The following is an 18,665-nucleotide window of genomic DNA, read 5'->3' as shown; positions in this document are numbered from 1 at the left end:
TGACTCAGCACCTGGAAACATGTGCTTCTTTAAATAGATCCTGCTCTCAGCTGATTCTCAAGGCTGATCAATGACTTACCTGTCATTGGTGGGAGGTATCCTGGGGCTTGCTGAGAGTCTGCTGGTGTGGAGCAGAGGGACATAAGGGACACTGGAGGAAGGTCACTGGTGACTATGACCCTGCTAGAGAATTAAGAGAATGGCCAGATGAGACAGCACCCAGAAACAGGGAGGTTGTCTGCACCCATCCCACCAAACTGGTCCATAGGGTTTAGTGTCATGCCCCAAAGCCCCTGCAACATTATGGAGGGGTCAGGAGACCTAAGTTTAAATCTCAGCTCTGCCACCAAAAGCTTCCTGACCTTGGACAAGTCCTTTGCTTTCCTATCTTCTCATCCATCAAGCCATAGCTCATTTGTATGAGCCATACTACAAATGCACAACAGGAGGCAGAAGACAATCCAACTGCTCCCAGTGGAGGATCAGCCAAATGACTTATAGTCCATCCATACCATGCAACAAGTACTGGTCAAACGAGAGATGTTACTGACGTGGGCTGAGATGAAACCACCTCCGAGCCACTGTGGGACAGTGAGCTGCCATCAGAGGGCTTTGTGTCATGTCCTGCATAGATATGTACACTAGAATATTCATAGAATAACTCTAAAAGGAAAGAGACACACACAGACACACACATTCTGGTAAATGGAAAAGACTTACATTTTGTAAAAAAAAAAAAAAAAAAAAAACTTAAGGAGACATAAGTCTTTATCTTTTACTTTTTGCTTTTTTTAAAAAAAATTCTCACTACTGCATTTTTCCAAAATAATTTCCAAGTTAGCAACAAGAATCTCACATTCATGCTCACTGGAAAACAGGGTGAGCTCTAGATAAACGAGGTCACCAAGGCCCCAAGCCTGTTTCCAGTGGCCACAAGTTCAATGGCTTTTGGCAAGCCTCCAGCTCCTCTGAGGCTTGGTTCCTGCTGTTTGTCAGCAGTATTTTTGCCCATGACTAGTAGAGAATATCAAATATGGAAGAACTTGGAAAGCACATCTGTTAAGTATATATGCTTGCTAATAACTTCTTACTTCCATGAAACAGAAGAGTGAGTCTATAAAGGGTCAGCTAGATACATTTATGAGACTTCCTCTCTTAAGGCATTTTTTCAAATGCATTCCAGCATTTTGTGTGACTCAAATCCCACAAGCACTGGTTTGGGGTGGAGCAGAATGGGGTTAAGGGCCCACCTCCATCATCCACTAACATAAACATCCAAAGTCTCAGTCCCTTTATTGGTAAAAAGGACAGCGATTATACTTCACAGGGATATTGTGGAAATTAAGTGACAGAGCATGTGTGAAACTTTTAGCATAGAGTTAGCACCTACTATGTGCTCAACGAGTAACAAAATCTTTCTCTTAAGCTTTTCTTGTAGTTATACCAGCAGCCATTTTGCTTTTAGGATCTAGATGCTCTGTATACAGTTTAGAAAAACCACGACCTCTGGATGGAAATGACTGTATCTTCTGTCTTAGCTGGAGATCCTTAGAAGGCAGAGCATGAGGCAAAGGTGTACGTGTACTGGGAAGTGCGACCCCAGGGAAAGAAGCAACACAAGTAAATGGAGTGTATTATGAAGCTGGCAACAGGTTGGTTGCTCAGAAGTCTTCAGAGAGGCTGTACCTCTGAATCATCCATCTGGAGCCAGAAATAATATATCCACCAGCTCTCATGGGATGTCAACTCCCCCCACACCTTGATTTCACAGAGGTGAGTATCACCTGGACTTCACAATGCCTCATGCCTCAGTGGATATAAGAAATATAAGGAACCAGAGCAGCTGCCACAGCAGGAATGACAATAGCAAGGATGGTGCAACAACTAATGTCTCTCAGACCATGAGAATATTATGAAGTGCTGCTAAGCCCACTCTGGCCAGAAAGGAAGGCAGGTGCACAGGTCCTAGAAGGGACTACTACACCTTCTGCACAGATTTGCCTCCTTACATAGCTAGGATGTCCATCTGCCACCTGCTAACCTGCTTGTTTAATGTCTAAAGCACATGGATCCACCCCTGACCACCCATTTCAGAGAACAAGTAAGGTCTTCTGGGCCCCAGGGAGCATCCCATCCCAGCCTGGTCCACTCCCACAGAATGTCCTGCTAAGGATGGCCAGAGCCCTCTGGACATTCTCAGCTCTTTGCTCCAGAAGGCTGCTTACTTTGACCTTGACCCCGACCTTGTTACTTCAGCCTCTTGCAGAGCTGTCCATCAGGAGTGGCATTTAAATGTGAGATCCTGGGCTTTTTATCAAAGGACACGATGAACAACCACACCATGCCAAATCTATTCTTGCTTCTGCTGGGTTTCATTTGAGATGTAGAACCATGGTATTCAGTGCTCTCTTTCTAAATTCCTTTTATTTTATTCATTCATTTATTCAGCAAATATGTATTGAGGGAATTGGTAAGAAAAAAGTCAGTCTAATAGAAAAATGGTTAAAAGTTAATGAATACACAGTTCATAGAAAATAAAACACAAATGACTCTCAAGCATTTGAAAAGATGCTCCATTTCACTCAAAAAAGAGAAATGTTTATTAAAGCTATACTGAGAGACCATTTTCCCCATCAGATTGGCAAAAATCCAAAAGGTTAATAACACATTTTGTTGGCAAGGTTGTGGAGGAATAGGTATTCTCAAGCATTTCTGGTAGGAGTGTTCCTATGGTGCATAATTGGATGATATCTATCAAAATTATGAAAGCAGATATTCTTTGACACAGCAATTTCCCTTCTGGGAATTTATCCTACAGAGATGTTTGGACTTGTGCAAATTGATGTACATACAATGTTATTCACTGCAGACTTCTAAGAGCAAAATATTGGGAATAATCTAGATGCTTTAAATAAATAATAATCTAAGCAATGACATTCTATGTAGATTTTTTTAAAGAATGAGATGTCTCTCTATTCACTGATATAGAAAGATCTCTATGATAGAATGGCAAATAATAAGGCACAGAGGAGCATGGATATGGCATGCCCGCATTAGGCTAATGCTGCCTAACAAACTACCTCAAAAGTTTAAAAAGTAATTGTTCACTCTCATGCTCTCAGACTTGGGGTTCTGTTGATCTCAACTGGGCTCAGCAGGGTGACTCTGCATTAGGCTGCAAGGTCCAGAGCTTGCGGACTCTATTCCACATTCTTCATTCAAGAGCCAGGCTGAAAGGGACAATAGTTAAACCTCGGCACACTCCTCTCATGGTGAATCATGGAGCACAAGAGAGGAAGGGTAATGACACAAAAAACCTTTTGAGACTCTTATGTCTTGTCAACTAACATCCCACTGTCCAAAACAAATTATATCACCAAGTCCAAAATCAAGGGGTGAAGAAGAACATTCTATCCACCATGAGGTCATGGCAAGAGTATGGATATGTAATACCACCAGAGAACTGTAGAGAATGGGACCAATAATTAAACTAACATTGCATAAACACACACATGCAAACACCCAATTTTACTTATTTTTATCTAAAGGTATCCTGGAAAAAAACTGTAACAATGGTAATCTATACTGGAGGACCGGTGGAAAGTGAGAGCTTGTAGACAGAGGATAGGTAAGGAAGAAGACATTCCACTGCATACCTTTTGACATTTTTAAAATCAGGTGAATGGTTTACCTGTACAAAAAAAAATATTTTAAAATGTACATGGAGCATCTACTAGGTGCCCGGCACTGGGAGAGGCACTGGTGACAGAGCTATAAACAAGACAGACCTGATTTCCACCTCCAGGTAGCTAATCCTTGGGTGCAGTTGTCTCTACTCTGGCTGCCACCAGAGCCACCTGGGAAACTTTTTAAAATGCTGATGTCCAGCTCCACTCCCAGAGATTCAGACTGTAATCAGTTTGGTGTACAAACTTTTACATACTTTTAAAAGGTCCCAAGGATTTTGGTGGGAAGCCAGGGTTAAAAATAACTAGATTAGCAAATGGATAAAAGATTAAAATAATCAAATAATTAGTTGGTTGTACTAGGCACATTAACTAGTTATTGGAGATTTCTTATATTTTCTCTTCTTGGAAAGCAAAACTCTTCTTAGCAATTGAATTCTTCTCTCTCTCTTATTAAAAGTGTAAGACTCTATATATCTTCCTTTTCACTTTGGCAGCCAGGAAGCTCAGTGTCAAAGCTGAAGCTCAAATGGAGCAACTTCCTAAAGCCATAATGCCTACACATGTGTAGTCTTTTTCTAAACTGAATTTCTGCCTTTACTTATTTTTTTTTGGTGACCTTGAATCTCGATTTCTATTTTGCCATTAGTTCATGGTTTGTATTCTTACAAGGTGTCTCAAATCTTTTATAATGCAGAGGAACTAAATTATCATCATCAACAATAACAACAATATAATACCTTCTGTTTATTTACTTGGCACTTATTATGCTCCAAACACTGAGATTGGCACTTGAAATATTTATCTCCAATCATTTTTAAAACTCACAGAAGAAAAAAAAACTCACAGAAGAGGTATCATTAAGCTCATTTTACAGATGATAAACTGAGACTTAGAGAGATTAATTGCTTGTCTGGAGTCACAAAGTAGTAAACATCAGGGCTGGTATATTATTTTCCTATTGCTGCCAACAAGTTACCACAAATTTAGTGAATTAAGACAACAGAAATTTATCTTACTGTCCTGAAGTTCAGGTGTTCAAATAGGTGATCAGGGCTGTGTTTATTCTGTAGGTTCTAGGATAGAATCTTCTTGCCTCTTCCAGCTTCTAGAGACTGCCTGCCTTCTTGGGCTCAGGTCTCCACTCCTGCCTCCGTTCCCATAGTCACATCTACTACTAACTTTGACCTTCCTGCCTCCCTTGTGATTACATCCCACCTTCATCCCCAGAAAAACCCATGTTATCTTCCCACCTCAAAATCCTTAGCTTAATGGCATCTGCAAAGTCCCTTTTGCCATGTAAGTTATATATTCCCAGGTTTCAGGAATGTTTGAGGACCATTACTTAATTAACCATCTCTTGGATTCTAACCCAGGCTTCTCTAACCCCTAATCATGTGCTTTCTACAATACTTTGCTGCATCCACAAAATCCAGGCTTTATTTCTGTGAAATCATTATTCCCAGGGCTTCTGTGGGTCTTCAAAGAGAGAGGAACATACTTCTCCACAGATTGGACAAGACACAGAAAAAATATACAATCTACCAAAGATAAATTTCCCCATTCCAATTGGAGTTGTAGGGCTATTCATAAGATAGGGCAGCAAAGGATCCATCCCCTGCTATTCTCTGCTGTTAGCTAAGTGAGGCTTCAAGATGTAGTGAAAAGTGGCTTTTCTGCATTATTCATTTGCTTCCTTTGTTGCCTCCTCCACTAGAATGTCAGCCACAGGAGAGTGGGGCCATCTCCATCACACTCACCATAGTATCCAGAGCCCAAAAAGCATAGCACAGAGTTAGTGTTCCATTGATAAATGCAAGCCCCAGAGCTACTCTGCTTCAGGGGGTAGGATTTCACCAGGGGTACCTGAAAGATGGGGGAGGAAACTGAGTAGGGCTTTGTCCCCAATTCCTCACCTTTGAGTGGGGTTAACGTGAAAGCTGAGGTCCCTGGTCAGGACCATAAATGAGAGGAAACATGAGCAAGATGGTGTTTGCCTTGCTGCGCCCTTCTGAGAGCAGAGATTACATCTCTTGAACATTCTACATGAAGCATTCTCAATCGATCGTGCATAGACATCAATAACAATCCACCTATAAAAAATTCCCCCACAAGGACACAAAGATAGATGTACAAGGATATTCACTGCATTGTTTGTAGCAGCAAAAGAATTGGACACAACCCAAATGTCCATCAATAGGGGTTTGGGGAAATAAATGATCATATAGTCACATTGACAGAATGCTATGCAGCCATTGAAAGAATGGGATAGATGGGGTCGGGGGAGGGTTGTCCAAGATGTAGTGCTCAGTGAGAAAAGGCAAGTTGCAGGAAAGTGTATAATGTATGGTTCTATGTTAAATATATATAAATATATATACTTCTTAAACTGTGCACTTTAAGATCTGCACATTTTACTATATGTAAATTATAACTCAATAAAGAAAAACCATTATATGTATACATTCTAGTTCTTTGGTCTTTAAGAAGCAAACTTTTTCAAATTATTTCTGAAATTAGGACTTGCCTTCTCATATATGTAGCATTTTATGTTTTGCTATTATTAAGTCGAAAGGGTGGCTTACCACTGGAGGTAGCTCACAAAAGAAGAAATGCAAGAGATATATTTAGCATTTACACAGAAAGTAAACATAGTAGATAAGCATATGCATAGAAAAGCTAAAAATGTACACATTTGGAATTCAGGAGTGAAATAATTGGGAATGGAAGTTGCAAGACCTTTGTACTAGGGGCACATATTACTTTAGTCATGAGAAACAAATTAAGGTTAAGGAAAACCCTTTCTGTGACCGGGAAATAGTGCAAACCTGTGGATTTGAGAAAATGGAGGGCATCAAAGGGGCATTTGACAATGTAACAGACCAAGAGAATTGAACCTCACTCGTGTTTTCAAAATAGAAAGAACTTTGTTATTGTTTTCTGATTATAAAAGTAATTTGTGCTCATTGCATAAACACTCAAAGACCAGGGAAAGGAGGCATTGAAAATTACCCATAAGCCCACACTGTACCACCAAAGAGAGCAAAGCCTAACGCTGGGGTGCACTTACTTACAAGAGGAACACCAACCTTTATATACTGCTTTAAAACTCGATTTTTGTCCCACCTAATATGTAAATAATATCTTCATTTAATATGTAAAGAAAATCTTTGCATGTTGTAATACTACAATATGTATCATCTTAATAACCCAATGTATTATGTATGTTATGTAGTTGTACCATTATTGGCATAACAGAGACTCTATCATTGAATATTACATTGTTTCCAATTTTTACCGATTGAAATAATGATGCAGGGACGCCTGGGCAGTTCAGTGGTTGATCACCTGCTCTGGGCTCAGGTTGTGATCCCAGGGTCCTGGGATTGAGTCCCGCATCAGGCTCCCCACAAGGAGCCTACCTCTTTCTCTGCCTATGTCTCTGCCTCTCTCTGTGTGTCTCTCATGAATAAATAAACAAAATCTTAAAAAAAGAAAGAATGATACAAAGAAAATTCTCATACATATATCTTTAGGCACTTATCTGATTGTTTACTGAGAATAAATTCCTAGAAGTCCTATTTGCTGAGTCAGTAAGTTTATACATACTGAAGGCATCTGATTGCTGTGACCACAAACTTTCTCATAACACGAATAATCATTAGCATCAGCAATTGTTGAGCATGAAGTTCATGCCAGGACTTGCATTCCTTTACCTTCTGAACAGTCCTACAAGGCTGGTGTTTTTATTGTACCTCATTCTATAGATGGAAAAACTGAGGCTCAGAGAGGTATATAACCTCTCAATATCACACAGCTAAAAACTGGCAGAGCCAGGAATAGAACCCAGATATGTCCACCTCCAAAGGCCAAGCTCACAGTCAGAGCACTGTGCTGCCTGCTAATCTCATGGCTTCCAGAACAGTCATATTATTTCATTATCCAACCTATAGTGCATGAGAAAGCTCATGTCCTCACTTTTGCCCCTTTCACTAAGTATTATCATTTGAATCATGTAAGGAGTGTGTAGTTGCAAACACCAAAAGCCTCAGTTCAAAATGGCTTAAATAATAAAGTGATTAATTGGCTCAAATAACCAGAAGTCTTAAGGGAGGTTAAGTGTCAAGGATGCCTTGATTGAGCAGCACAGTAGTGAGACCAATGTTCAGGTCTTGTTTTTTCTCCTTGTCTTTTGTGGTGCTGGCTTCATCCTCCATCTGACTCTCCTCCATGGTCTCAAGATGGTCCCTGACAACTCCTCATTCTGTGTGCCTTCTTCTCCAAGTCCAGACAGGAGGAGAGAAGGTTGACTTTGTAAGCCCTCTCAGGAGAGTGGGAGATCTTTCTAAGGATCCCTCAGCTTGCCAGTGGCCTGAATTGCCCCATGTGCTCATCCTGAACCAGTACTGTAGGTAGGATTATGATGACAAGTTTAAGCCTGGGCTGCATATGCCCTTTCCTAGATCTTGTAATGAAAGTAAATTTAGCTTCCTCTGAGGCTATAATAGAAAAAGCGTGGAGTGAAATTCATGACACTTCTCAAGAGAAGAAAGGTCGGATATTGGGGATTGGAACAAACACACTTGTACCCCACCCTTCCACTCATGGACCTTACCAATGTAGGGGACCCTACGTATCATTCTACCCTGTTCATGGCAGGGAGAAGCATCAGGGAATTAACATCCCCAGGGAGCAATCTTTGACCAATGAGAGAGCAGGTGTACAGTCTTTAGCCATATCAACTTGAATGTGCCCTATCTTGTCTGATCTCAGAAGCTAAGCAGGATCGGGCCTGGTTATACTTGGATGGGAGAGAGTAGGTGTATAAATACCCCAGCTCCCTCAATCCTTAGGTGGATCAACTGAGGAGCATGTCCTGCAGTAGCCCCCAGAATTCTCCAGTAATAACTAGCTCACCCTTCTTCCTCTTCCCTTCTCATGTGTCCAGTCCCCTGCTAGTGTTTCCTAGGACCACCTCCCAATAAATCACTTACACTTGACTCCCTGACCTGGAGTCTACATCTTGGGGACAGAAACTAAACAGTAACATGGTACAAAGTCCACTACATTTTGTTTCTAGTCTTTGTCTGTTGTGGGAACATTCTAAAAAGATAAAATTTCAGCGTTGTAAGGTTAAGGATAGACATTCACGTGGTGGTTCTCCAATCTGCCAAAAGGACAATATCTGCCTCTAAGCTACCTCCTTCACCTTCAGTGCAAAGGAGAAAGGAGCCCATCTTCCTTCAGAAGCCACTTTGCATGCACAGCTACGTCAACAATGACCAGACAAGAATGCAGTATTAAGCATCCCACTGTGAGTCTGTCCTGCAGATACAGACATCTGGACTCCATGGTGAGATCCCTTTAGGAAAAAGAGAGAGAACTCTAAAAACTGACTCAGCCTTTCATAAATTGGTGTTTTTAATATTCCCCTTCCTGGGGGCATTTGCTATAAACAAACTATTGGTCTGGTTGAGAGATAAAAAAGAAGCCCTTCCTCAAAAGATGTCACACATTAATTTTTAAGCTCACTCCTGAGAGATGCAATCTCTCCTTTAGTGCCAGTTAATGGAATTTGTATGACAATAATTTATTTACTGAAGTAATTAATTGCCATATAGCTTTGCATGGCTGGATGCAGCATTGGCAAGTGGCTGATTTCTATCAGGAAAAGGCATGTGAGCAGCTTCATTTCACAGACGAGCTATAAACTAAGCAGATTTCTAACTCAGAAATATCCATTTTCAAAGGGAAAAATCCTCTGGACTCTGAAATGGGGACTGATTCCCTGAGTCTAAGACTAGGAAGGGAACTGAAAGCACATTGTGTTCAACTGCCCCCTTTTACAGAGGAGTAAGCAGAAGCCAGGAAAAAGAAATGCTCCATCTCTAAGATTTCCAATTGAGTCAGTGCACAGTGCCCAGGCAGCCTGATTCCCAGCTCAGTACTTGTCCCACTAAGCTCTCTGCCTACACCCTAGGGTGCTGATGAAACAGACAGAATGTGTTCCCAGGAGGAGAGACTGGGAGCCTATTGAAACAACTGATTTGAAGGCAGAGACAGGAATAATGCCTGGCCCAGAGTGCTCTGAGAGCACATCACTCTCTCTCCCAAAGAAGACTGAATATGGGATAAATGGAAATTCTTGAGATAAGCCACAGGAGGTTACTTAGACCAAAGGAATTTAATGCAAATGCCTTTGAGCTCTATGGAGGCAACAAATGGGTGAAGGACGGCATAAGCAAACACAAGGGAATGGTGAAGACTGGAACAGATATGACAACACATGCCCATCTCAAGGATCTCAGTGCTAACAGACCATTTCCATCTTTTAAGAGAGACAAAAAGTTCAAAATGTTACCAAAAAAAAAAAGTTACAAGATATCTCCTGCCTTTTAAATCTTGGCAATTTATGTCATTTTAAAAAGAGAAAGGGATACCGAGGTGGCTCAGTGGTTGAGCGTCTACCTTTGGCTCAGGTCATGATGTCAGGGTCCCCTGTGGGGAGCCTGCTTCTCCCTCTGCCTATGTCTCTGCCTCTCTTTCTGTGTCTTTCATGAATAAATAAAATCTTTTAAAAAATAATAAAAAATAAATAAAAAGAGAAAGATTGAAGGTCCCATAAACCAAAAAAAAAAAAAAAAAATGCCATCTCCCAAGATATAAGTTTGTAAACACTGGTATAGAGTATCAACAACTGGTGGCAGATCTGGCCATTCATTCAAACATTCATTCATTTGTTCAGGGTTGAGCGCCATGGTCCCTAAATCTTTCTATACATTAGAATCACCTAGGAAGCTTAAAAATCTCAATGCCCAGGTTACATGCTATACCAATTACACCAGGATGTTCAAGGGTGGGAGCCAGGCATCAGGATGTTTTAAATACCCCCAGATGATTCCAACACACAGCCAAGTTTGGGAACTGCTAGTCTACAATGAGCCAGGCAGTGAGTTAGCTGCCAGGGACACAAGAATGACCAGGACAAACATATTCCTCACCTTCCCAGGGCCTAAACCCAAGTAAGGGATTCAAACAGGTAAGTATATGTAGCCCGGGCTGCCAGTTGTCACCAAACCTGATCTCCCCACCTTCCAGGGCACATGTGGGACTAAACTTCCCAGCCTCCTTTGCAGTTAGATGTAGCCACAGGTCTGAATTCTGGCCAACAGAATGTGAGTAGAAGCCACAGTAACTGATGCCCACCTATTGACCCAGCCATCTCCTCTGAATTATTGTTAAGATCTTGTTACAGCAGCCTAAGCAATATGCTAAGCAATTAAAATGTAGAGAAAAACTGACAACCATAGTACCAGATGCTGTGAGACACAGATCCAGATTGGGAGCATCAGGGAAGGCCTCCGATTAATTCCTTTACTCATTCATTCAACAAATATTTACCAAGCACCTGCTATGTACCAGGCACTATTCTAGATGCAATTAATGAAATCAGCAAATAATTTATTGTCATATAAACCCCATTACGCGTTGTGAGAGACACAGCAGTGAAGGAAAGACTCAAAAATCTCTGTCCTCAAACAAACAAACAAAAAAAAATCTCTGTCCTCATGGAGTTTAGGTCCCTCAGAGTATGAGGTGACATGGATACTCACACCTGGAAGATGGATAAGGCAGGCAGAAATCTGTGGGGGGTGGGGCGCACAGATGCAGTGCTCCTGGAAACGAGAAGGACCTAGGGGTGGGAGAAAGAGGCATTTTGGGGGAGCATGGAGTATTTGGGCTTGGCTGGGAGAGGGATGAGACAGAAACAAAGACAGACTGAGTCTTAGAGACATCCGGGGAGACAGAGAAACTGGCAGAAAGAGAGATGGAGAGAGAGCAAGGCAGAGCAACTGTCAGACACCCAAACGGACAAAGACAGAACCAGAGAAAGAGTGGACTGGAAAGATCTGACAGGGACAATGAGACAGGGACAATGAGACAGGGACAATGAGACAGCTACCACAGAGCCACCTCCCCCTGACCCCCACCTTCATGGCCTTATTTCTTGCACAGGAGACAGATGTCTGCATTTTACTTAAGTTTCCTTTGCTTTGTTGAGAAGATAAATATTTGATCTCCCACAATGCCCAGCGGTTTCTCCTACACAAGAAGGGCGTATTTAATTAGCCTGAGAGCAAGCCCCATGCTTGGCTCCGGCAGAGCCAGCTGTGAGGATTGTCATCTGCCACCTAAGGCTTGGGTTGGGTGATGGAGGGCAGAAGTGGGCGTCAGGAGACCCTCCTTGACTCTGGATAGCTGTGAGGTCTGAGCCTCAGTTTCTCTGCTTATAAAATGAATAGGTGCTTTCCCACTGTGGCATTCTGTGGCAGCATGATCAAGGTTTGTGATCAGGTATTTCAATGTGAAATTGCTTAACAGATGTCTCCCTAGGAGAGCTTGAGGGCAGGCTGTGTCTGTCTTGTTCATGGATAAACACATAGTAGGTGTTCGAGAGTATTGATCTGTTTAAAGTACGGGAGGGAGGGAAGGAGGAAAGACTGGAGGGAAAAAGATGTTGAACATGCCATGAGTCCTGTGCAAGGGAGAACAGGCTAAAAGGGGATGAAACTCACCTGGATTAAATCTTCAGGAAAAGAAAGCCAACAGGATGGGCTCACTGGGTTTCCCCAGGAAACTTATAAACGTTAATGCCTCTTATAGAGGCATCCACAGTTCCACAACCACAAAGGGAAGGAGATTGACATATAGAGGTGGCCAGCACAAGGGAACCACAGTGTATACTGAGCAACAAGTAACAGAGCTGTATGAGGATCTCAGCTCCCCGAGGCTCTGCAGCCCAAGCTTCCTTGGGGCTTGGTGATGGTTCAAAAAAATCCCTAATCATCCATTCCTCTCCCTCCTCCTTAGGGCAGGAGTCTGGGAATGTGCTCCTTTCTGGCTAAAACTGAGTATTTCCAGATAGTGGAGGCCTCCAGATTTTCAAAGGGTAGAAGAGGTGCTGAATTCACACTGGTACAAATGAGGAAGAGACAGATCACTTGGCAAAATAATTAGTGGGAGATCCAAATGCATAAAGGCTCTGATGATCCATGAACACAAGTCAGTATACATAAATACGAATAAATGAGTAAAATGGGGGGAAAGGGAAGGTCCTTCTTATAGGAGGATGCCAACAAAGAAATGTTTTTTAAAAAAAGAGTTAGAAATGCTTCAGTAGATACTAAAACTAATGGGGGAAATTTTGATGAGTACCAAGATATTTACATAGTCTCCAAGTCTCCTCCCCAGAGCTTATTTACTGAAGAAGAAGGAATAGTAACCTGACAGTGGAAAAACCTGTCAACCATGCTAACCAAGCCATCTAAGTGAATCTCACCATGAACAGGACAAACCAACAGCATGCACACACCTCCTGATGTGATGCATTGTTTAAAAAAATGCAGCTTCATCTCTGCATTGTTCCTGCCAAAAATGCACAACCTGAATCTAATCATGGTCATCGGGGAAGCTGAATTGAGAGGCATTCTACAAAATAACAGGCTTGAACATTTTAAAGATGTATAGGTCAAGGAACAGAGAAGGGCTGAGGAGATGTTCCAGAATAAAGGAGACTAAGGAAACACTGTGACTGAATATAATGCAGAGTCTTGGATTGGATTCTGGATCAAGAATAAAAGGATATTACTGGGACAATCTACAAAATTTTACAACAGACTGTGGATTAGGTAATAACGTTATAGAGAGATGTTACATTTCCTGATTTTCAAAACTGAATTGTGGTTATATAAGAGAATGTCCTTTTCCCTGAAATATAGACAGGAGGTATTTAGAGGTTAAGAGAACTAGAAGGATCTGAACATCAAAACAGAGTCAGGGCTGGTTTCTGGAGTCTGGGGACTTGAGTTCAAATCCCAGCTCTATTGTCTCCTGGATGTGTGACCTTGGGCAAGCCATCTGATGCTCTGAGCCTCAGTTTCCTCATCTGTAAAATGGGGCAACCAATGGTGCCCTTCTTCGTGGGATTATTGAGAAGATTTGACAAGAAAGCCCTCTACAAAGTCCAAGAACAGCTCTGGTGCATACAGATGTTGGATGAATGCTAGAGGCAGCTGTAAAGCTACAAGTCTCAGAGCTGATTGAAAGTCTTCAAAGTCTTCCAGTCCAACTTCCCTCTCAAATATGAGAAAGTCTCCAAAGTCTTCCAGTCCAACTTCCCTCTCAAATATGAGAAAGTCTCCAAAGTCTTCCAGTCCAACTTCCCTCTCAAATATGAGAGGTGTATGTAAGTCTCAACTCTCTTGCACCATACACAAAGATAAACTCAAAATGGATGAAAGATCTTAATGTGAGACAAGATTCCATCAAAATCCTAGAGGAGAACACAGGCAACACCCTTTTTGAACTTGGCCACAGTAACTTCTTACAAGATCCATCCATGAAGGCAAGAGAAACAAAAGCAAAAATGAACTATTGTGACTTCATCAAGATAAGAAGCTTTTGCAAAGCAAAAGATACCTGTCAACAAAACTCAAAGACAACCTACAGAATGGGAGAAGATATTTGCAAATGACGTATCAGATAAAGGGCTAGTTTCCAAGATCGATAAAGAACTTATTAAACTCAACAGCAAAGAAACAAACAATCCAATGGGCAAAATGGGCAAAAGACATGAACAGAAATCTCACAGAGGAAGACATAGACATGGCCAACATGCACATGAGGAAATGCTCCGCATCACTTGCCATCAGGAAAATACAAATCAAATATACCAGTGAGAATGGGAAAAATTAACAAAGCAGGAAACCACAAATGTTGGAGAGGATGCGGAGAAAGGGGAACCCTCCTGCACTGTTGGTGGGAATGTGAACTGGTGCAGCCACTCTGGAAAACTGTGTGGAGGTTCCTCAAAGAGTTAAAAATAGACCTGCCCTACGACCCAGCAATTGCACTGCTGGGGATTTACCCCAAAGATACAGATGCAATGAAACACTGGGACACCTGCACCCCGATGTTTCTAGCAGCAATGTCCACAATAGCCAAACTGTGGAAGGAGCCTTGGCGTCCATCGAAAGATGACTGGATAAAGAAGCTGTGGTCTATGTATACAATGGAGTATTACTCAGCCATTAGAAACGACAAATACCCACCATTTGCTTCGACGTGGATGGACCTGTAGGGTATTATGCTTAGTGAAATAAGTCAATCGGAGAAGGACAAACATTATATGGTCTCATTCATTTGGGGAATATAAAAAATAGTGAAAGGGAATAAAGGGGAAAGGAGAAAAAATGAGTGGGAAATATCAGAAAGGGAGACAGAACATGAAAGACTCCTAACTCTGGGAAACGAACTAGGGGTGGTGGAAGGGGAGGTGGGCAGGGGGTGGAGGTTACTGGGTGACGGGCACCGAGGTGGGCACTTGATGGGATGAGCACTGGGTGTTATTCTATATGTTGGCAAATTGAACACCAATAAAAAATAAATTTGTCAAATATGGGTCTCCCCAGGAAATGCCCTCCACACAAAGAAGCAGGATTTTAAATACCACTGAGACAGTCAGGGCTCTAAGCAGTCCCAGTCTAACTGCTTTGTTTCACAAATGGGGGAATCTGAAGGCCAGAATCTTCAAGGTCAGGTATCTCACCACATTCAGGCTGACTCACCAAAATTTTAATTAACACCTACTATGTGGCCAGGCCAGTGCTAGCCACCACAGGAGTTTCAAAGATAATCAGGCTCAAACACTAAAAGTGTGGAAGTGTAGATGTGTAATTATTATAAAGTGCTGACAAAACCGAGCCAGAAGAAAATCCTGTCTACGTCTCCTTATGAAACCTCACCAGTCCCCAAATATGCATCTTTAAAATGCCAATCTCTTGGTCTTTATTCAAAGCCTTATAATAATACTGGAATGTCAAACCCTTCCTCATTTTTCTCTCCAAATCTTGTCATGCTCTTATTTAGCACCTTCAGTGGCTCCCTATTGCCCTTGGGATAAACCCCACACTCCTTTTCAGGGTACACTTCAGCCCAGCTACTCAGAACAGCCCTGTGAGTAGATTGACAGTTAAGCCAGGAAATTTTTTGAGTACCTACTGTGTATGAGTCTCTGTGACGGTACCAGGAGGGTACAAAATTTGGTTTGCTGCCTCTACTGTCGGCAGCTTACACTGTAACTAAGAAGCAGACATGCCTTAAAATATAGTCAGCAACATCATGGAGACAATCTGCAGCAAGTGTTTCTGCAGGTGTGATCCACCGAGAAAGCTCTGCATCTCAATCATGACACTAATATCACACAAGGATGCCTGACACACAGCAGCATGTCTGTGGTCAATACTCACAGCAAACAGGCTTGGTCTGGGCCGTCTGAGGGAAGCCAGCATAAACGGCAGGGCCTGGTGTTTCATACTGTGCTGCACAGAATACCATCACCCCCAAATACGTCCACAGCCTAATACCGAGAACCCTACATGGCCAAAGGTTGAGATGTGGTCTGCAAGACCTCAAGATGGAAGAGTTCTCCTGGATTATCAGCATGAGCCATAGATACAATCCAGGGGTGCTTATAAGGGGGAGCCAGAGGAAGCTTTGACTTCAGAAGAAGAATCAGGAATGAGAAGACAGAAGCAGGAGGTCAGAGTGATATGCGAGCTGTGGACTAGGAGGCAAGGAATATGGGGAGAAGCTGGAAAAGACAAGGAAGTGAATTCTCCCCCTGGAACTTCTGCCAACACCTTGATTATACCCCCATTTTGGACTTCTGACCTCCATGACTACGAAATAACAAATCTGCATTGTTTCAAACCACTAAGTTTACGGCAATCTGTTAGAGCAGCCATGGAAACTAACACGCAGGCATTGTGCCCCCCTCCAGCTCCTTGGTCCCCATGGCCCCCTGATGCCAGAAGTAGCATTTACTCCCTGACTTTCTTCTTAAGACCTGGAGGGACAATGACCCCACTGATAAGAGCCCAGCTACAACACTATTTTCTGTTGGTTTCCTCAAACTGCTCACAGTTTTGGAAACAGCCCTGTATTAAAACAGCCCCTCAAATGACCCAGTCTGAAAATGCCAACTGTTTCCTGCCAGGACCCTAACTGACAGACTCCCATTAATCCCCCTGCCTGAGGAAGTCCAAAATTTTACCCCTAGACTTCTGCATATTCCAGCACCTTCCAGGATAGTCCTGGACCCTTGATTTCTGCATATCCCAGAAATTAATGCCCTCGTGGTCCTTTCAACATCCTCAAACCTGGTGCCACAGGAGCTTCCTCAGATACAGGAGCTTTATATACAGTACTGGCAGCCTGGTGACCTCTTCAAACCTCCCAGAGAATTGACCAATAGCAAGATTTTGTTATTTAATCTTTACCTGAATATTCCACAGGGGGCCCAAAGAAGAGGTGTACATCACAGCAACATGAACAATGATTGGTGGCCATGTGGACATCACCAATCCTAAAAGATTTATTGGGCTTTCATTTGGGTCTTCAATTGCCTCATGCCTCTCCCCAACTTGCTCAGGCATCTCTTCTCTGCCCCCAATCTCTTCCCCCCTCCACCCTCTTCAAAGCTTTGGAGGGAGTCCTAGGATGTGCAGGCAGAAAGCTCATCATCCCCTCCCCAAACACTCATCAAAACAATCTCTATGCCTATGAGGAATTCCAGTGGGGGAAAGAATGTTTCTTACCCTAAGTGCCAAAGTAGCATGAATTTGGAATTTGGAGGTTGAAAAGCAAACCAACATGAGAGAAGGTGGGAAGACAGACATCAAGAAGCCAGGAACCCTAGCAACATGGCAGCTGGTGGGAGTCCAAGAAGGAAGACATTTGATGAGAAAGTCCCTATAATGGGAATGGCTAAGGAAATTTACAATGTTGAACATTAAATTTTAACCTGTTTCTTTGTCTGTCTTGAGTTGTAATCCAGCTCAGCCATCCCCAAAACTTCAGTGGAAGTCTGTTACACACAACTCACCTGTTTTGATAATTCTTTGAGGCATTGAAGAGAGGTACTGGGTTCAAAGCAAGGCAAAGAGAAGACAACAGCTTCAGGAAGCAAGATGGCACATGAAGCCACCTCAAATTCCAAACAAGAAGTGACCAAGAGTACAGGAGCCCTCTGAGAATTCTCAGATATATCCAATAAGGTACTGGGCTTCCCACAATACATAGGATGGGAGCTTGGACTATTTTGATTTTGATTTTAAAGGGATAAGGGGTCCAGAAAGTGTGCAGGAACAGGACACATCACACACTAGTGACACTTTCAGACTTTGAACCTGACCGCTAATGGTCAAGGCCTCACAATCATAATGCAAAAAGAGATATCCCTGGATCTCTGCTGAACTGCAGTATTAATTACATGTCTGCAAGACAGTCAGAGAGAAGGCTAAAATTAGCCAACGATCTGATATGTTGACACTTGGCATCAGTAACTGAAGCTTCTATGAAAGACAGATTTATAAAATGAGCTTATATTTCATGATAACACACAAGCTTTCAAGAACCCAAAAAGATTCTGAAAGTTCAGGATTTTCTCTGCATCCACCTGGCTGTGCATGACGGTAAGGAGAGATGCTGGCTTAAGTACTCCTTGAGGTAGAAGAGAGAAAGAAGAGAGAGGGGCAGAAAGCCCATGTCTTAGTCACTTGCATGTGTTTTTCTGGTGATGCTCATTAATATGCATACCCGGAACCAATGATTTTTAGAAAAATAAAGCAAAGTATAGTGCTGTGGCTAACTACAGAATTAGTGAATTGCTTAAATTGCTGAAAGTTATGCCTAGGGCACTTGGGTGGCTCAGTCAGTTAAGCATCTGCCTTCGGCTCAGGTCATGATCTCAGGGTCCTGGGATCAAGCCCTGTGTCAAGCTCCCTGCTCAATGGGGAGCCTGCTTCTCTCTCTCCCTCTTCCCCTCCCTGCTCATGCTCTCACTCTCTCTCTCAAATAAATAAACAAAATCTTTTAAAAATAAGAAGGAAGGAAGGAAGGAAGGAAGGAAGGAAGGAA

The 18,665-nt window shown here is 42.4% G+C and overlaps 1 protein-coding gene across 2 annotated transcripts in view; it reads right to left on the bottom strand.

The window, feature by feature from the left end:
* RPH3A (rabphilin 3A) overlaps positions 1 to 18,665 on the bottom strand; it is a 264,940-nt gene that overhangs the window by 128,413 nt on the left and 117,862 nt on the right. The window contains exon 1 of one of the 2 annotated variants that reach the window (XM_049101685.1): positions 80 to 126. The exons of the other annotated variant lie outside the window; for it this stretch is intronic. The gene's annotated coding sequence lies outside the window, so the exon portion shown is untranslated. Of the gene's footprint in view, positions 1 to 79; positions 127 to 18,665 lie in introns of those variants that run through there. 2 annotated transcript variants of the gene reach the window in all.

Source organism: Canis lupus, chromosome 26, assembly GCF_003254725.2.
Source record: "Canis lupus dingo isolate Sandy chromosome 26, ASM325472v2, whole genome shotgun sequence".
Taxonomy (NCBI): Eukaryota; Metazoa; Chordata; class Mammalia; order Carnivora; family Canidae; genus Canis; species Canis lupus.
Note: the sequence above shows the minus strand (reverse complement) of the source record. Positions and strands in the feature narration are given on the sequence as shown.